The sequence below is a fragment of the Neomonachus schauinslandi genome, chromosome 6 (assembly GCF_002201575.2).
Source record: "Neomonachus schauinslandi chromosome 6, ASM220157v2, whole genome shotgun sequence".
NCBI classification, from domain to species: domain Eukaryota; kingdom Metazoa; phylum Chordata; class Mammalia; order Carnivora; family Phocidae; genus Neomonachus; species Neomonachus schauinslandi.
In genome coordinates this window covers 95227981-95246689 of record NC_058408.1, presented here as the reverse complement: position 1 = coordinate 95246689, position 18709 = coordinate 95227981, and the positions used below count along the sequence as shown (strand labels likewise).

General features: G+C 37.4%; 1 protein-coding gene and 1 pseudogene across 1 annotated transcript in view; both read left to right on the top strand.

Annotated features, from left to right (window-relative positions):
* CTNNA3 (catenin alpha 3) overlaps positions 1-18709 on the top strand; it is a 1723003-nt gene that overhangs the window by 1651529 nt on the left and 52765 nt on the right. The window lies entirely within an intron of this gene.
* Positions 1264-2473, top strand: LOC110589360 (annotated as a pseudogene).

The following is an 18709-nucleotide window of genomic DNA, read 5'->3' as shown; positions in this document are numbered from 1 at the left end:
TCATGTGCTCTCTGTCTCTCTCATTCTGTCTCAAATAAATAAATAAAATCTTTAAAAAAAAATAATAATAAAATGTGCAAAATATTATTTATTTGTAGACCTATGTCTATCTTCTGTTTACATTTGTCTATTTCACAAAGTCACACATTCACTATCATTCACAAAGCCTAAATCCATATGAATTTTATTTTCTCATTATTTACTACTTTTGCGGGTTGTTGAAGCTAAACTTTCACAAAAAATATACTGTTAAAATATGTTACTGTTAATTGTTCTTCCAAAATATAATTTCCTCCAGATGTACAAATTTGTATTTCCTGTTTGGTATGATGATTCAAATTCATGAATTTACCCATATTTTCAGATAGATTAAGCACAAGTTTATAAGCCATGATTTACAATTTAAAAGCTGAGTCATCTTATAAAGTAAGGAATAGCATTGCAAATCCAAAACTATTTTGTCATCATTTTCCCGACAATTTCCCTTTAGAAGAGATAAATCTGAATACACGGAACATTTCATGCCCCCTTTTATATACCTTACAGCCATCTGCTTGCAGGTAGATCCTGAAAAGCTTTTTAAATACATTCCATTTACATGTGCCAAAGAACACTTGCTTTAATCTCTCAGTGACCCTGAGTTCTTGTCTTGTTCTCTTTCCTTTTTAAATTGAGAAGAAGCTCTAATCTAAGTCATCCCTTTTCTCTGAGGTCTTTTGAAAAGTAACAAGCATGATTCTAAAGCAGAGAAACTCATTAAAAATTACAGAAATTTGTTATTCAAAACTATAGATTATCCAAAGCTCATTAAGTAAAGTTTGCATTTCAAAATCAGGTTCATGAAACATTACTTGTAGAAAATATATTTGATTAAAAAGAAGTAGGGAGAGTGCTTTCTGGGTCTGGGGTGTTAGGGTTTAGGAAAAGAAGATGAATTCATAGCATAAAGGAATTTGAAGATCATTCTCATAACAGAGCATTTAATTAAAATTATTTTCTAGTCATTCTTACATCTGTCTGCAAGCACTTATTCTGCAGTTACAAGTTTTATTTAGAAGGAAGCCAAAATGTAGATAACTAGTCCAAAACCCCAACTATGATTTGAGCATCTCTGTGTCAGGTGTTACAGAACATCTGGGGGATGCAAAGATGAATACAGGATGCTGCCTTTAAGATGATCAAGGACGTGTAAAATTAATACATAAAATATAACCAAATATACAAAATTGACTCAAACAATGTAATAAACTGTGTCATAGTGGTATGCACAAAAGCATAGTAAGAGGTGAGGGGATAATTAACTGCACTGATGGGCGCCTGGGTGGCTCAGTTGGTTAAGCGACTGCCTTCGGCTCAGGTCGTGATCCTGGAATCCCAGGATCAAGTCCCACATTGGGCTCCCCGCTCGGTGGGGAGTCTGCTTCTCCCTCTGACCCTCTTCCCCTCTCATGCTCTCTCTCACTCTCTCTCTCTCAAATAAATAAAATCTTAAAAAAAAAAATAACTGCACTGATGTGGCAGGTGGGCAAGAGAAAGCTCCATGTCTGACTTGACTCTAATTTAGGCCTTGATAAGTAAGAAACAAATGTATACTGATGGAGAAGGAGAGGAAAAGGATTTAAGGTGGATGGCACAACTGAAATAAAACGATAGAAATAGGGAAAGAGAAGGCATTCCATAGAAATAGCAAGCAGTCAGATGTGATTTGGAAGTAATTGCTCTTGGTACTGTTGGTGTGCAGATTGGGGGAGGGGGAAGAGAAGAGAAGCCGCCAACAAAATAGGGGCTGTTTAGAAAGGGTCATTTATAACATTTTAACTTTACCCTGCAGGCAACAGAGTAATTGAAAATTTTTAAGTTCGAGATGGACATAAGCAGATCCAGGTATTTGGAAATTAACTCTTTTTGATAGGGCAGTGATAGATGGAAAGATAAGGGACTGGAGGATAGAGGGGTATTTAGGTATGACTTTTTAAAATAGTCCAAGAGAATAAAAGTGACGCAGCCCCTAAGAAGCAAAAGAAGAAAACCCTGAACAGGGCTTCTGTGGCCAATGGAGGCTGGAAGGCCTCCGAAAGGCGGGCCTTTGAGGATGCGCCTCTAAGCGCGGAGGCTCAGGTGGACCAGCTGGCTTGGGAACTGGCGTGGTTCGCGGAGCAGCTGGAGTTGGGCCTCAAGATGCGGAGACCCAGTCCTAAAGAGAAAGTGTAGGCTACTGGGGCAATCCCAACCTTGCGCGGTGGAAGAACCCCCACGGCCAGGAGGAGGCAGCTGATGCGCTCCTTGTTTGGGGACTGCGGGATCAGACAGAAGCAGAGCAGGCACAAAACCTATGGGTTCTCAGGGCTGCAGCCTGCATAGCGCAGGGACAGCTTGTGCGCCAGGCCACCAGAAAGAAGAGCCAAAGGGTCTGCAGGCCGAGCCAAGGCACCGGGGCACTCCTGATGAAGAGTTTAGGTTCAATTTCTTTTAGCCTCTTATCCTGGAACAGTTCCCCTCCCTGAGTAGTGTGGGGGTTTGTTTTGAGTGCAGGGCCTTTCCAGGAATGCTCTTTTGGACAGATGTGGGGTTGGTCTGTGCATGGCTGATCGGGAAATCTGGTGCCGTGGCTGCTGGACAGATGTGAGACCAGTGTATTGGTTACTGTCAGACAAGCACAGACCCATTTATAGGTTTTCAGATGAAATGTCCTTCCCGCCAGAAGAAGGAGGTCCATTTAGAAAAGCCTTCTACAATAAGCTGAAGTGAATGTTCAGCATGCTGTAGAAAGAACACTTTACTTTAGAATGAGATTAAGCAGCTGTTGGTAACAGGATTATTGGGGAAGCTCTCTAACTGTACGCTGGTGCTCACCTATAAAAGGATGTCCTGTCAAATGGTGTAGTGCTTTATGCTGTGTCATTGCACTACTAAAACTAATTTTTGGAAAAAAAGAATCCTCCTGGATTAAGACAATTTTGGTGAGGATGGAGAGGAGTGGATCGCTGCAAGCAAAACTCTGAAGTAGAAGTTGATTAGAGTCAATCTTTTGAAGGATAAGAGTGAAGAAGAAGGAAGAATTAAGACTTACCTCCAAGTTTTTGAGATTTGGTAGCTTACTTAGTCAAAACTGCCATCATTAACCAAAAGATAGGATTCAGAGTAGGAAGAGTAAAGCAACTCATTTGGGTTTTACTTGAATTCAGTGGCTAAGCAGCATTCAAAGAAAAAGTTCTAGGAGAAGCTGAGTATAGGATTTTGGAACTCAGGAGAGAGGTATGAAAGAGAAATAGATGGAACCAATCCAGTAAAAGTATGTTGAATAAGAAAAAAAAAATAGCTGAGACAGAGATCCAAATATGTATCTTTCTCTCCTTTCTTCCTTCTTTCCTTCCTTCCTTCCTTCCCTCCTCTCTCTCTCCCTCCCTCCCTCTTTCCCTCCCTTCCTCACTTCTTTCTTTCTTTCTCTCTTTCTTTCTTTCTCTCTCTCTTTCTTTCTCTCCCTTCCTTCCTTCCTTTTTTCTTCCTTCCGTCCTTCCTTCCTTTCTTTCTTTTCTTTTCTTTCTTTCTTTCTTCTTTCTTTCTTTCTCTCTTCTTTCTTTCTTCTTTCTTTCTTTCTTTCTTCTTTCTTTCTTTCTTTCTTTCTTTCTTTCTTTCTTTCTTTCTTTCTTTCTTTCTTTCTTTCTTTCTTTCTTTCTTTCTTTCTTTCTTTCTTTCTTTCTTTCTTTCTTCTTTCTTCTTTTCTTATACCCAGTGATTCTAATGTGCCTCTGTCAAATACAGAGACTTGGCTGTGGGAATTTACTCTCTCCATAAAAACAATCTGAGAATGGGCAATCCAGGACTGTTATGGAAGCTTTGCAAAGTTATCAGGGAATCAGGCACTTTAGTCTTCCTGCTTTATTATTCTTGGCTTCTGGCTTTCATTTTTATCAAGGTCAAAATATGGCTGTTCTAGCTCTAGCTGAGGCTTTTATGTTCCAGACAGTAAGAATGAAGAGGAGCAGAAGCAAACATTCCTTACATTTTTTAAGTCCCCTTCAAATGCTTTCACTTACATATTATTGGCCAGAATTTAATCATCTGGCTATATATAAATGCAAGAGATGCTGCAAATATAAAATTTGTCTGTTTGTATGTGTTTTAATCTGGGCACATCGATTTCCTGCAATTAAATCAGAGTTTTGTTTCTTTGTAAAGAGAAAATGGATATTGGGTGGCAACTATCAGTTTCTATGATATCCTTCTACATTTACAAAAATCACAGCAGTACTCACACTTATTAAATTATCTGCTTTTTGATATATATTATCCTCTAGACTATAAGATCCTTGAATATTGTTGAATGATTGAAGGTAGAGTGTCCAAAGATTATAAATAATGCAGAAAATTCAGTTTGACTGAGCCTTAATATGTATATTGGATTTTGCACTGATAAAGTGTCTTTATATCTTCTCCAAAACAGTATCAGTAACATGGTAAAGGCAAAAATTAGGTCATAGTGGCCAAATACTGAATTTGCAGTGACAGAAAAAAAAAAAAAAAGACAGCAAAGAAAAAATTTTCCAGCAGTTTGTAGTTGAAAGGAAGGGGGGAGAGAGAGAGAAAGATGGGAGGGAGGAAGGGAGGGTGGGTGGGAGGTGGGGAGAGAGAGAGAGAGAGAGACTTAAGGGGCAGATGGAATTGCTGGAATCTCCTTCTTCCTACTTGCCCTCTTCTCTCCCCTTCTCCCCTTCTTCCTCCCTTCCTTCCCCTCCTCTTCTTCTTCTTCCTCTTCTTCTTCTTCTGATTTACATTTTTATTTATGTGCTTTTAAAAATGGAAGTAATTGAGTAAATGTTTAGTTAAAGAGTAAGAAGAAGCCAGAAAGAACAGATTTATAAAAAATTAATACCATGATGGATAGGATAAAATCTTAAGCAAGGGAGAGGGAATGGAATTAGGAAAAGAGGTAGAAAGACTAGATTCAGAAAGAAAGAACTTTTCTCCTGAGAGATAAGGATTAATGCAGATATAAACACATTCAGCTACAGAGAAATGGGAAGAAATTCTTGTTGATGGATCCCATATTTTGGTAAAATGGGAGGAGTAGTTTCTGTTAAAATTGATTTGCGTGCTCCATCCACAGTTTTACTTTAACAAAAGATAAAAGTAAAGATGTCCATATCTTTAAACACTTTTCAATATTGCTTGGAAAGGAAAATAAATTAACAGCAGTGATTTGAGATAGTAATCAGAGATACTGTATGCTAGACATTGTTCTGCCAGAGCTGAGCTCCAGAACATTGCGTGGATCATGGAACCTGACTCAGCTTCAGCTTATCTTTCAGTCACAAGAAAACGAAACGAACATGGCCTTCAACAGCTATCCTCTCTCAAAGAAAGGAGACTATATAAAAATTTAATTTAAAAAATGATAGCAAATCATGACAAAACTATATAATTAAATATGCTGTTGCAGATTAGTTTCCATAGCCACCCTGACTTATTAATGTACTAATTTAGTAATACAGTAAATATATAATTCTAAGAAGATTAAAATGTACCTGGGTTACCTAAAGGCAGTCCCATAAATTTTCCATGAATTATTCCTCTAGTGTCCTTATGCATGGTGCAAGTGGGGAAGCTGTTATATTTTGTTAAAGGAGTCTCACCATAGAGAAATACATATTTTTATATTCTAGATTGTATATATTGAAAATAAAATTCAGGAGAAAAAATAAAAAATTAAAATGATTTTAAACTCTTAAAACTACCCTTTCCCCAAATGTTATGCTTTTAGGCCAATAATTTTTTTATACTACTTAAAACTGATTAATTATGTAATGGCCACATTTTGTGTGTTTCCTTTAATGTGTTTAATTGTGCTCTCTTACCCTGAGACAGGTGTGCCAAAGCCACAATTTTAAAAATTGGATAAATAAATAAAACTAATCCGTCAGGGGGGAAAGATCAGCAAGATTGAAAATTTGCCAAGCGACTGCAGTTCAGCTGTAACAGAAATCAAGGGGTAGTGTGCATTCAATTAGGAATGATAAAGAAAAGCAACAATACAGCTATTGACCAAAAGAGCCACCAGGGCCTACAGAACTCAGGCAATTGAGTATATACAGAATGACTTAGTAGGTTAATGTGCTTGCCACGTTAAGACATTAAGGGAATTAGTTAATGAGCTTTCTCAACCTACAGCAATCATTGGTAGTCATCAAGAAAATTGGGAAAAGTAAAAGAAGATTTGGAAAATTAACTGAAGTATTTAGAGATTTAAAAAAGGACTGGGAGGGGTGCCTGGGTAGCTCAGCTGGTTAAGCTACTGCCTTTGCTCAGGTCATGATCCTGGAGTCCTGGGATGGAGTCTTGCATCGGACTCCCTGCTCAGCAGGGAGTCTGCTTCTCCCTCTGCCCCTCCCCTCTTTCGTGTGCTTTCTCTCTCTCTCTCAAATAAATAAATAAAATCTTTAAAAAAACATAAAAAAGGACTGGGAGATATTTATGATGGAATGGGGAGAGATGCAAGAAGTGAAGAAGGGGAGAAGAAAGAAGGACAAGGAGAAAAAGTAAAAAGAAAGAAGACACTGCCAATAAATTTAATTCTCTGGAGTGTTTTTTGTTTGTTATATTAATGCTAGGTAGGAGGCAAGTGGAACAATAAACCTTAGTAGTTTAAAGAATATATTTTAAAAACAAGCAAAAGTATGGGGATATTATTTTATTTTATTTTGCATTGTAGTGAAGTAGACTAAGAAATTCTCTTGGTGTCTAGGTAATCTGATGTCACAATGGATTAGATTTTCTTGAGAAAATTATAACATGATTAGATTATTTCCAAGGTGTGATAGTGAAGGAAACTTGAAAATAATCTATTCGTGTTGTAACTATCTAACTCAAAGTAACTTTATAAACAAATAGGGCAGGGACTTTCTTTCTTTCTTTTTTTTTTTTTTTTAGAGTGCATGCAAGATAGAAGAGGCAAAAGGAAAGGGAGAGAAATCCTCAAGCTGACTTCCCGCTGAGCACAGAGCTTGTCACAGGGCTCTATCTCCAGGACCTTGAGATCATACCTGAGCCAAAATTAAGAGCCAGATGCTTAACCAACTGAGCCACCCAGGCACCCCATTAGGTCAGGGACTTTCAATGACTTGCCCTAGTTCATGAAGATATCTAATGGCAAAGCCAGAACCAGAATCTAACTTTCATGTCCTTCACTTTACTGCTACTGAAAGTAAGCCCAATGGCCTTCTAGTGAGTTTAGTGTCAAAATGACAGGTGATATTGGTACACTGAGCCAAGATGGTTGCTACAGATATCAAGAGATAAGGAATGGTTTTCATTGAAAGATACAGGAAAACACTGATCAGAACACAGTAGTAACTAATGGTAATGGTGACTCAGTGAACCCAGATTATTTTTTTAAAGATTTTATTTATTTATTTATTTATTTATTTATTTATTTATTTATTTATGTATTTATTTATGAGAGAGAGAGAAAGCATGAGCAGGGGGAGGGGGAGAGGCAGAGGAAGAAGCAGACTCCCTGTTGAGCAGGGAGCCAGATATGGGGCTGGATCCCAGGACCCTGAGATCATGACCTGAGCTGAAAGCAGATGCTTAACCAACTGAGCCACACAGGTGCCCCATGAGCCCAGATTCTTAAGAAAGCCCGACCAGAAAAGACTCTTTATCTTCAACATGTGAAACTAACATGAGGTAGTAGAAAAACTACTGGACTCCAAATTAGAAGACCCATGTTATATAGACATCAATTTTTTGGAGTCTATTTTTCATCTATTTATAAACTAAGGTTCGGAATTAAATGAGCTCCATGGTTCCCTTCAATTCATAGTTTATGATTGTATTCTTTATAGTGAATGTGTACATTTCTTTCTCATTTCCTCTTGTACATATTTTTCAGCTATTTTCTTTGTGATTACCATGGGGAGTACATTTAACATCCTAAAGTTGTAACATTCTAACTTAAATTACGTACAAAAATTTTGTTCCTTTAACAACTCTATCCTCCACCCCTTTCAGTTGTCAGGGTCACAAAATTACATCTTCATACATTGTGTGTCCAAAAATATAAATGAATAAAATTTTTAATGCATTAGTATCTAAAATTATGTAGAATACAAAATGTGGAGTTAAAAACAAAATTACATTAATCATTGTTTTTTAGATTAATAATTATTTTTTAAAAATGGATTAGCCTCTTAAATCATGTAGAAACTAAATGTGGAGTTACACACCACTGTTACAATAATACTTTTAGCTTTTATAATTACCATGTATTTACCTTTACTGAGATCTTTCTTTCTTTTTTTTTTTTTAAACATTTTATTTATTTATTTTTTAGAGAGCGAGCGAGAGAGAAACAGCATGAGAGGGGAGAGGGTCAGAGGGAGAAGCAGGCTCCCCGCTGAGCCAGGAGCCCGATGTGGGACTCGATCCCAGGACCCTGGGATCATGACCTGAGCCGAAGGCAGACGCTTAACCATCTGAGCCACCCAGGCGCCCAAGAGATCTTTATTTCTTCCTACAATTTTGAGTTACTGTCTAGTGTCTTCTCATTTCAACCTATAGGACTGCATTTAACATTTATTTCAAGACAGATCTAGTGGAAATGAAATCTCTCAGCTTTTGTTTATCTGGAAATCTTAATTTTTCATTCACTTTTGAAGGACAGTTTCACTGGGTATAGTGTTCTGGATGGACAGTTTTGCTTTTAGCACCTTGACTATATCATCTCACTACCCTCTGGGCTTCAAAATTTCTGATGAGAAAGCTGTTGATTACTTACTGAGGATCCCTTGTTAAGTGACAAGTCACTTCCCCCTTGTTGACTTTAAAATTCTTTTTGTCTTTGTCTTTCAACAGTTTGATTATAATGTGTCTTGGTTTGAGTCTTTTTGAGTTCATCCTATATAGGCTTCATTAAGTTTTTTGGATGTTTATATTCAAGGTTTTCATCAAATTTAGGAAATTTTCAGCCATTATTTCTTCAAATGTTCTTTCTGCTCCTTTGTCTCTTTTTTTGGGACTCTCACAATGGATGTGTTGGTAGGTTTGATGATATCCCCCAAGTCCTTCTGGCTCTGTTCATTTTTCTTCAGTCATTTTTCTGCCTATTCTTCAGACCTGTTCCTTCTGTCTTATCTTCAAGTCCACCGATTCTTTCTTCTGCCTGCTCAAATTGGCTTTTTAATCTTTCTAGTGAATTGTTCATTTTAGTTTTTATACTTTTCAATTCAGGAATTTCTTTCTGATTTCTTTTTAGGTTTTCTCTCTCTTTATTGATATTTCCAATTTGTTCATACCTCATTTTCTTGACTCTCTTCATATCTTCCTTAAGTTCTTTGAGCATCTTTAAAATAGTGTTTTTAAAATCTTTGTCTAATAGATCTGCCATTATGCCTTTCCCAGGGATAATTTAATGGATCATACTTTTTGTTTCTTAGTATGGTGTACGCTTTTTTGCTGGAAACTGGTCATTTAAATCTAATAAACTGGTAACTCTGGAAGTCAGATTTTCCTCCTTCCCCCAAATTTGCTGGTTTGTTTATTTGCTTGCTTTTTGTTTTGTTTTGTTTTGTGTGTGTGTGTGTGGGGGGGGCTTGTTTTTGCTTTATAATTATTATAGGCTATCTCTGTGCCAAGGATCAGCCTGAAAAGAAAGCTCAACATCTTCTCGGGTCTTTTTTGAGCCTGTGTCTTCCACTGGGTATATTCGTGACTTTCTAATTTTTCCTCTCTATGTGGTTGCTTTTGAATGTCCCAATTTTCAATGTCTGGCTTCTAAAAGGAAAAAAAAAAAAGAGAAGGATGAAGGGGGCAAATAAAGATTCCAGACCTGGAAGTCACTTTAGCCAGACTAGCAGGTGCTCACAAAATTGAGGAGGGTGGGTGCAATAACAGTGACTGCTGCTTCTTTGTCAGCACTTCCATGATGAGAAGCAGCAATCAGGGATCAGAGCACAGATTCCTGATATCTGGAGGATAGGGTTCTTTTTCCCTACCCTGGCTTTTACAAGGTGCTCCAGGAACAAATGCACAGCTGCCTGCCAAGAGGCTGAAGGGTGGGAGATGGATAGCTGCTATTGAGCTAGAAGCTGAAATTGACAGATATTAACCAAAATGTACTTCCCAAGCCTTTCTCTGGAAGTTTCAAGTCTTCAATAGATTCCAAAGTTTCTAAATAATGATATCAGAATATCAGATATCAGATTCCTATTGTACCATTTTGTCTGGAATCCTTGATCTTTGCTGTCACTTTTCCTTTCACAGTTCCTATCCCAAATTTTCCTTTAAGTACCAGTTGGCAAATTATAACATGACATAGCAAGTTGTTGTGTTTTGATTTGTTTAAAAGGGTTCTTCTAGAATTTTGTTTCAATGATATGCATTAGAGAGAATGAGATCAGATGCTTTAGGAGTTTCCTATTAATTTTAGGTCCAGATGAAAATGAGACGTATATCAAAATGGTATATTGTCCACATTATAGGATTGATTTCATATGGCATTACTGAAGCTGCTGTGGTGTCTCCCACAGAACAACAGTGATCTGTTTTGTGAAATGAGATCTTTGTGCAATTAAGAGATGGAGAGGACAAAATATCTGGATGTGGCATGTGCACACACACACAAAGATTGAGAAGGAAAGAAATGGAGGTGGTAAAGGAAGAAAAATATAAATGTGATGTGAGAGTCTCTACCATTAAATTTACTCCTAACAATCACCATATTCTTATTTGCATGTTATTTTAGTTCCATATTTTAAAAAGGAAAATATTTGAAGAATTTAAAACTCAATGGAAAAAAAACTTTTTCTGTTTTAGAAAAAAAGAATTGGTTTAATTGTTTTCAATCCTTAGAAAAGAAGAAAGGCGATTAATTAATTCTATTGCGTGCTGGACAACCTGAACCACAGAACTTCAAAGAAGTGGAAAGAGAGGCCATGAAAGTGAGCAAGATGTATTTGGCAGCTATAGGATGGTGTGTAATTCCCCATCAGGGAAAGTGCAGCTAAAGGAAAAGAGCAGAGCTGGATACAAACATCCTGATGCTCATGAGTTCAGTTGGAAGACAGGGTGAAAAATCACAGAAGAAAAGGGGAGAGAAGCAACAATCAAGGACCTAAAGATCCTAGGACAGCAAAGTGCTAATATTAAATTGCCTTTATCCAAAGGTGTCGATAAAGGCAGAACTGAAAGCAGATGTGAAGAAAAGGCTCAAGGCAGTGTGGATGTCATTTGCAAAAGTAGTCATTTCAGTCCATGGGTCATACTGAATTTGTGTTTGTTGCAGATTATGAAGTAATTCTAGTTATAGTCACAAGATAAACGTTCCTGTGAGGATGTGTTTGTGGGAGGTGTGTATTTGTGTGTGTGTGTTTTCCCTAGCAAAATCAATGCAATCCACATTTTCCCCTTTTGATTAGTAAAGTCTGAATGATATTAGTAGAAAATCAATAACTGTTAATAGTAAACATGTATTGACTTCTTTGTTTTTGTTTATTCCAGAACTTCACATCTTTGGCTGTATTGGTATTTGGGATTGGGGCTAGAAAATTACTTGTTGTGGGAGGCTAGCCTGTGCATTGTAAATACTTAGCATGGACTCTACCCACTAGATGTCAGTGCCCCTCCCCAGCTCAGTTGTGATAACCAAAAATGTCTCCAGACACCACCAAATGTAAAATCATCTTTGGTTGAGAACTATTGGATTAAGGAAGATAAGAATCAGAGGAAAACTAATAATGCTCTTACAGATGTTGTTATTCCTTCCTACCAGATCCCCTTAACCTGGAAATTCACCCATCTCCCAGCTACTGCAAGTGTTGGCTGCTGACGTCCCCTAGCTGCTTCCTTCTCTAGTCTTCACCTTGGGTGATTATGCACCTCCACACCTGCATGCCCTAGGAACCTATAGCCAGTGACCAAAGGAGAGGAGGATACAAAAGTCTAGACTCCTTGCCTCAAGATGGAACCAACTCTGCTGTGCAATTTCACAGCCCCCTAGGAGAGAAGGCCATAGCCGTTCTTTGGCTGAGACTAATAATGTTATTTAGCTGTACTTTCACCCATCCTATGCTTCTTACTTCCCTGCCCTTCTCCAGAGAACAGCCCTTCAGTAAACCGCATGCAAAAATTCCTCTAGGCTCTCTGTAGATACCTCCTCAAGAGACAAATGATAGATCATTGTGTCCTTTACTGTCATTTCTTTGTGGATGGAAAAGAGGTGATAGGACAATTTGCTTAATTTGGTGATTGCAACACTCTTCTTGACACATTCATATATTTTATTTTATCCTTTCTACAATGCTACAAGTAAACTTATGGCATTTTGTTGACAAGGAAACTAAGGCTAATAAATGAATATAACTTGCCAAATGTCATGTGGTTTTTAAGTGATGGAGTGGAAATGTGAATATAGGTTCTAGTTTCAGAGTTCTTTGTTATTCCACACTAACATATATTTAATTTTATTTTGCTACCGTGAAACAACAATATAAAAATGAGTAAACAGGTCCTTATTTTCAAGGAATTCAGCTGGAAAGAAAAGACAGCAAAAAAATTATTATAGAAAATGTTAATTTACAAATAGAATGACAAAACCTGCAGCATTTTCACAAGCCAAGAAAAACAAAAGAATCAGAAACTAAAAATAAAAACAGGTAGTAAAGAATTTTTTAAAATTAAAAACAAAGAAATGCGTATTACTATGTCTTTGGTTAAATTAGTTACTCCAGTTGAGTATTACAAAGTTAAGAAGTGGGGCACCTGGTTGGCTCAGTTGGTTAAGCATCTGCCTTTGGCTCAGATCATGATCCCAGGGTCCTGAGATCGAGCCCCACATTGGGCTCCTTGCTCAACAGGGAGCCTGCTTCTCCCTCTTCCTCTGCTGCTCCCCCTGTATGTGCTTGCTCTTGCTCTCTCTCTGTCAAATGAATAAATAAAATCTTTTTTAAAAAAAGAAGTTAAGAAGTTACTATATTATATAGTTGTCATTGTTTGATGATTGTATAAACATTTCTCAGTAGCACTTGGTATCATAATGATGTCCTAACCTAGGGGTCTGTAAAAAACAGAAATGTTCAAAGGGACATTTCTTACATTGACTCTCAATAACACCTAAAGTTACAACATTAAATCTCAATTTAGTGGAGGCTTTTCAGGAGGAAGTTGTGAAAATATGATCTGGAAATGCTGTTTTCTGGTGTAGATGATCACAAAAATAACACTTTGACAACTCTAGGGAAACAAGTGCATTAAGTCATCTCTTTGCAATATTAGATGTCTTGGGAAAGTTTTTGTTCAAGCCGTGTTCTTGAGCTATTCATGGTTGAATTGTACAATAAAGCTCTGTGTTTTTTCAAAAGGGATACGTACCCTTTAGATATCACTTATACTCTGAAAACATTGAGCAACTACTGTGTATATGTGTGTGTGTGTGTGTGCACATGCATGGTGTTATTTCTTATTGCTAATGGCAAAATTCACATTGTTTCATGAAAATTTTCACTTATACATTCAACCAGATGTGGAATACAAATTCACTCCTCTTCTGCACAAAAACAAATCATTTTAGTAATGAAAAAACATTTAAGGAAGATTTTTCTGGACAACACTGAATTCCTCAGGTTAGTGTCTACGGTCATAACAAACAGCTTTTGTTTCTTTCTTTCTTTTTTTTTTTTTATTTGACAGAGAGAGAAACAGCGAGAGAGGAACACAAGCAGGGGTAGTGGGAGAGGGAGAAGCAGGCTTCCCGCTGAGCAGGTATCCCGATGTGGGGCTTGATCCGAGGACCCTGGGATCATGACCTGAGCCGAAAGCAGATGCTTGACAACTAAGCCACCCAGAAGCCCACAGCTTTCATTTCTTAATGACTTAAAATAACCAAGTTCTTACTTTCTTCTCGCATTTAAGTTTGATACGAATTGGAAGGGAGCTTTTCTCTGCATGCTCAGAATCAGGGTTTATGTATTCTGGAATCTCACTATGAGGCCTCCATCATCCCCGTACTAGGAAAAGGAAGGCTAGGAGGGTTGCTCACTGGTTAATAAATACCTTGTAAGAGGGAAATAAACTACTGCATGTAAGGTGCTTAGAGTTGTGTCTAGCATTTAGCAGGCACTCATTAAATATTAGCTAGTAGTAGTAGTAGTAGTAGTAGTAGTAGTAGTAGCTAATATGAAATAATGTTAACTCTACCCTAAAGTGATAGTATTCATTAATATGTTTTATCTAATTGTTATGTTTATTTCAAATTAAGCTTAAAGGAAGAAGCTAGAAAAATGTTCTCCTTTTAGTGGGTAATTCCTTTGCATATCATAAAACAACTTATTGTCCATCACTATTTTAGCAGTAGCACTTGATCTGGGCTTTGAGGATGAACAATCATCTTTGCTTCTATGCCAAGTTTAGGGTTTGGTTCACACAAGGCAGATCAGTGATGGAAGGATTGCACAAGTAAGGGTTAAGCTATCCTTAACAGTATTTTGCACAAGGTGAGAGATCTTCAAATGGATACATTAACCTCCTTGGACTTTAATTTCCTTGTTGCCAATGCAAATGGAGACATTTAGCTCTTAGATTTGAAGAAAGATTGGGAGAGAGATTTTTATCCAACATTAGAGTGTTTATGCAAATGTCACATGTTCAGAATTTCATTTACAATATAAGTAGAATTCAGATATCTGCAAATTCAGAGGACTCATTCTGGCAAGATTAACATTTCTGATGGCATGGGATTTTATATGTTAGGTGGAGTGCAATAGTCAAATATGTTACAGGAGTGTTTAAGAGCAGTACAGAATTAGTAAACTAAGTGTGTTTGGCAATAAATGCCAAAGATCTGTAGCAAATAAAATACTCTCATTTGGATAGTCTGAAGAATTTCACAGAAAATTTGAGCTAAATAATAAAGAATTGGAAGAATTTAGTTAGGTAAAGAGGAGAAAAGCTCTATGAAACAAAGCTGAAAATGTAAATTTCCCTAAAATGCAAGGTAATATTTTAATAATAAATCAGGAAAGGCCTATTTGGATTAAAGAATAGTGTAAGTATAGACCCATAAACATTTTGCTTGCAAGTTTGTGTGTGTGTTTGTTCACGTGTGTGTGTGTGTGAATGAGAGTGAGAGAGACAGAGACAGACATAGAGACTGACAAGAGACCGAAATAATGGGTGATATGACTACGTTTCATTAAGCTAAAAAATGAGATTCTACTTAGAGTTAAAGGAATAAAGAGTGGTGTGTGTGTGTGTGTGTGTGTGCACATCATATAATTATGTTTTATATATATATAAACCATATATGTAATATGTGCATATGTCTGTGTATGTGTGTGAAATTGAGTGCTTATTAATCTAGGTACTGTAGTAAATATCTGAAATGCATTTGCTTTCATAATCCTTACCCCAAAACAGCTGCATGAGATAGCTAGTATTATCACTGTTTTATAGATATGGAAACTGAACCTTAAGGAGATTTAGCAACTTCCCCAAGATCACAAAACTATTGAGAGGCAGGGCAAGATCTTAAACCCAGTCCTCTGACCCTAAAGCATATACATGCCATGCTAAGATGCCCAGCAGCAGAGCACAGAAGCTTGGGTGAAAATGAACAATTGAGTAGATTCAGGGTCCATATCTCACACTGAGAGCAGATGGGGCAGTTTTCCAGGACAAGGTTTTATTCTTCACCTCTGTGATAATTGTAATAAGAGTAATGGTAACAGCAGTGATAGTTAACATTTATCGAGCTCTTAACCAGACACTTTAAATCCTTGTTATGCATTAATTATTTTATACACACAACAATGCCTTGAGAAAAGCTCCATTTTATAAATGCTCTAAGGAAATTTCTCATTTTATGAGTGAGAACCTAAAACTCAGAGAGCTTAAGTACAAGGAAGATCTGTTTCTTTCTCTTTCTCCTCCACCTCCATCCTCCATCTCCCTCTCACCTAGGAGGGGCTCTGCCACCCCCAGCATTTAGTGTTAGTGCTTTGGGGTCACAGAGATGAAACCAGAGTCCTTTTTTATTTGCCTTCCTGTTCCATACATGCTATCCCATATTCCCCACATTGTATCCTGAAATAGCCAACCGTGGGTACACTGGAATTATCCATGTGGTCCTTCACACTCCTTTCTGGAGTGGAACTTGAAACAGCATTTTTAGAGCTCAAAGCTATTACACCTATCCTCCATGAGCTCTCAGTAAAGTTTGTCCAAGGATAGGGCATTACCCTGAGGCATTTCTACACAATAAAGTAAAATAAAAACTAACATGCTGATGCATATGTCAGTGCCAGCTACTTAAAAGGTACCACTAATCGTCTATGGTCGTGACAACATCCAACCATTTTTCATAACTGAGCCAACAATGGCCTTTGACCTTTTGGTCATTTCTAAGCTCATGTCTTCCCTCCATCTCACTACAAACATCTGCCTGGTTATTACTATACCTTTTTGACCTTTATTTGGTCTCTTTGGTATCTTAAGCAATTACTGGAGTCTATGAAACAAGCCTCCCCTTTGTACCATTTAATTTAATTAGACCTCTCATTTGAGCTCTTGCTGAGTCAATATTTAGTTGCTTTTCTATATCCCTGGGACAACCTGAAACATTCCATAAGCTAGCTAAATGGCTTAATATGCATGGGCATATGAGCTGAATGCCTTAGTTTGCATTCTCTCTTCCTGTGCAATATCAAGGGGATGCCACTACAAAACTCCTTCACTGTGCTTCTCCTCTTAATTGTGCTCTTCCACAGTTTACCTGGCAATTCCTTTTTCTGGATGATAAATTATGGTGCAACAGAAGGAAGAGCAATCCTTGGCCTTGTCTCACTAATTTTGTTTGTAGAACTCTTTCTCTAATGTAGCATTTTCAAATAGGTCCATTATACATCTGTTTCTCCATCTGGGAGCCCCAACCATGCCAGGAGCAATGCTGTAAATGGCACAGTTTTGCCTGATGGCATCAAGTGCCTGGAATGGGCTTAAAAGAAAGGGGAAGGTGAAGGACAACTCCAGTTTGTTTCCACTCTGGAGGGGTCAGTGTAAATATTTGGGATATTTGTGGTCTGCGCTGGGAAAAGTGATGTGAAAGCTGAGAAGGATGGTCTACTAGTTCATACAAGAGGACTTGAAGTCTGTTCTGGACAAAATTTCAGACTTTCAAGGGCTCCTCAGGTAAGAAAGATTTTGTTTTAGCAATGAGGGGAATATACCATGGACATTTGCCTGAGTATAAAAATACATATGTGGATACATACAAACATTAGTGTTTTTTTTTAAGAATTTATTTATTTATTTGACAGAGAGAGAGAAAATGAAGGGGGGGGGCAGGGCAGAGGGAGAGAAAGAGAATCTCAAAGAGATTCCTTGCTGAGTGTGGAGCCCAACATGGGGCTTGTCGTACGGCTCAACGTGGGGCTCAATCCCATGACCTTGAGATCATCACCTGAATGAAACCAAGAAACAGGTGCTCAACCAACAGAGCCATCCTGCCACCTCTACAAACATTAGGTTTTTTAAAAGTAAATTTGTGCTTGATTTTTCAATTTAAAGTTTTGATATAATAATATGTGAATAGCTTGCTATTTTGATATGTAAGGTATTTGGGTATCTGACTTGCTATTCATGATATGTAAGGTACTATGTTTTAGATAAATCATCTTTAATGATCTTCTCTATCTGCCTTGTATCACCACCTCTATTTATAAATGATGGACCCTTGTCTCAGAGAAGTTTCATAATTTGTCCATGTTCACATAGCTATTGCAAGACGAAGCTAGGAGAAGAACTCAGCTCTTTCAGACCCCAAAGTTCACCCAAATGTTTTGTAAAGGGGTTTCTGCTCTATAAAGAAATTGAAAAAAAAATAGGGACTTGTCTATGATGCCTACACCTACAGGGCTCCCATATTGTTCTATCTGTGGGTCCAAGAGCCAGTATAAATGGAAATCCTCATAGAAGGGTGCACTTAGTCACTCCACCATGCACCTTGCTAGCTGCATACAGCAAGTGGGTTTGAGGTAAGGTCATTTGGAGATATTATTTTTCTTGTATCGTTTCAGAATATGGTATTATTTCTCATTAGAGTATCCCATCAGTAATATTTGAGAGTTGTGATTCATTCAGATCTCTGCATGAAACTATCACTCCAGCATTTAGAATACAATGCATATTTAAAAATAGCATTGCTAGGGATGCCTGGGTGGCAATAACAAGGGTAGTAGTTAACTCATACTGGGGCATACTATGGATGGGACAGTATTTTAAGTTCTTTAGATGTATTATTTCATTGAATCTTCAAAATAATTTTATAATATCCCTGTTATTGTCACAACTTTGCAAATCAAAACCTGAGGCAAAATTAAGTAACTGGCCTCTAAGATGACACAAGTAGTGTATGGGGGAACTAAGCGTCCAATCTAGGCCATTTGATTCCAAAGTTTGCACTCTTAACCAATACATTCCACTGCCTCTGAAACCTAAATATCCCTTAAGTAAATGAATAATTTATTTTAGTTTAGTGATATAAAATTCCTCTGTCCTAAATATCTTTTCAGTTTGTATTTTCTCACTTTTCCCTATAAGAAGTTCAGATCAGAATACAAGGAGAAAGGAAAGAAACAAGAAAGGAAAAACAGATTCGTATGGATACTTCTATTTCAACCCTTCTGGCAGTGGTAATCATTCTGAAGCTCTAATGCATTTC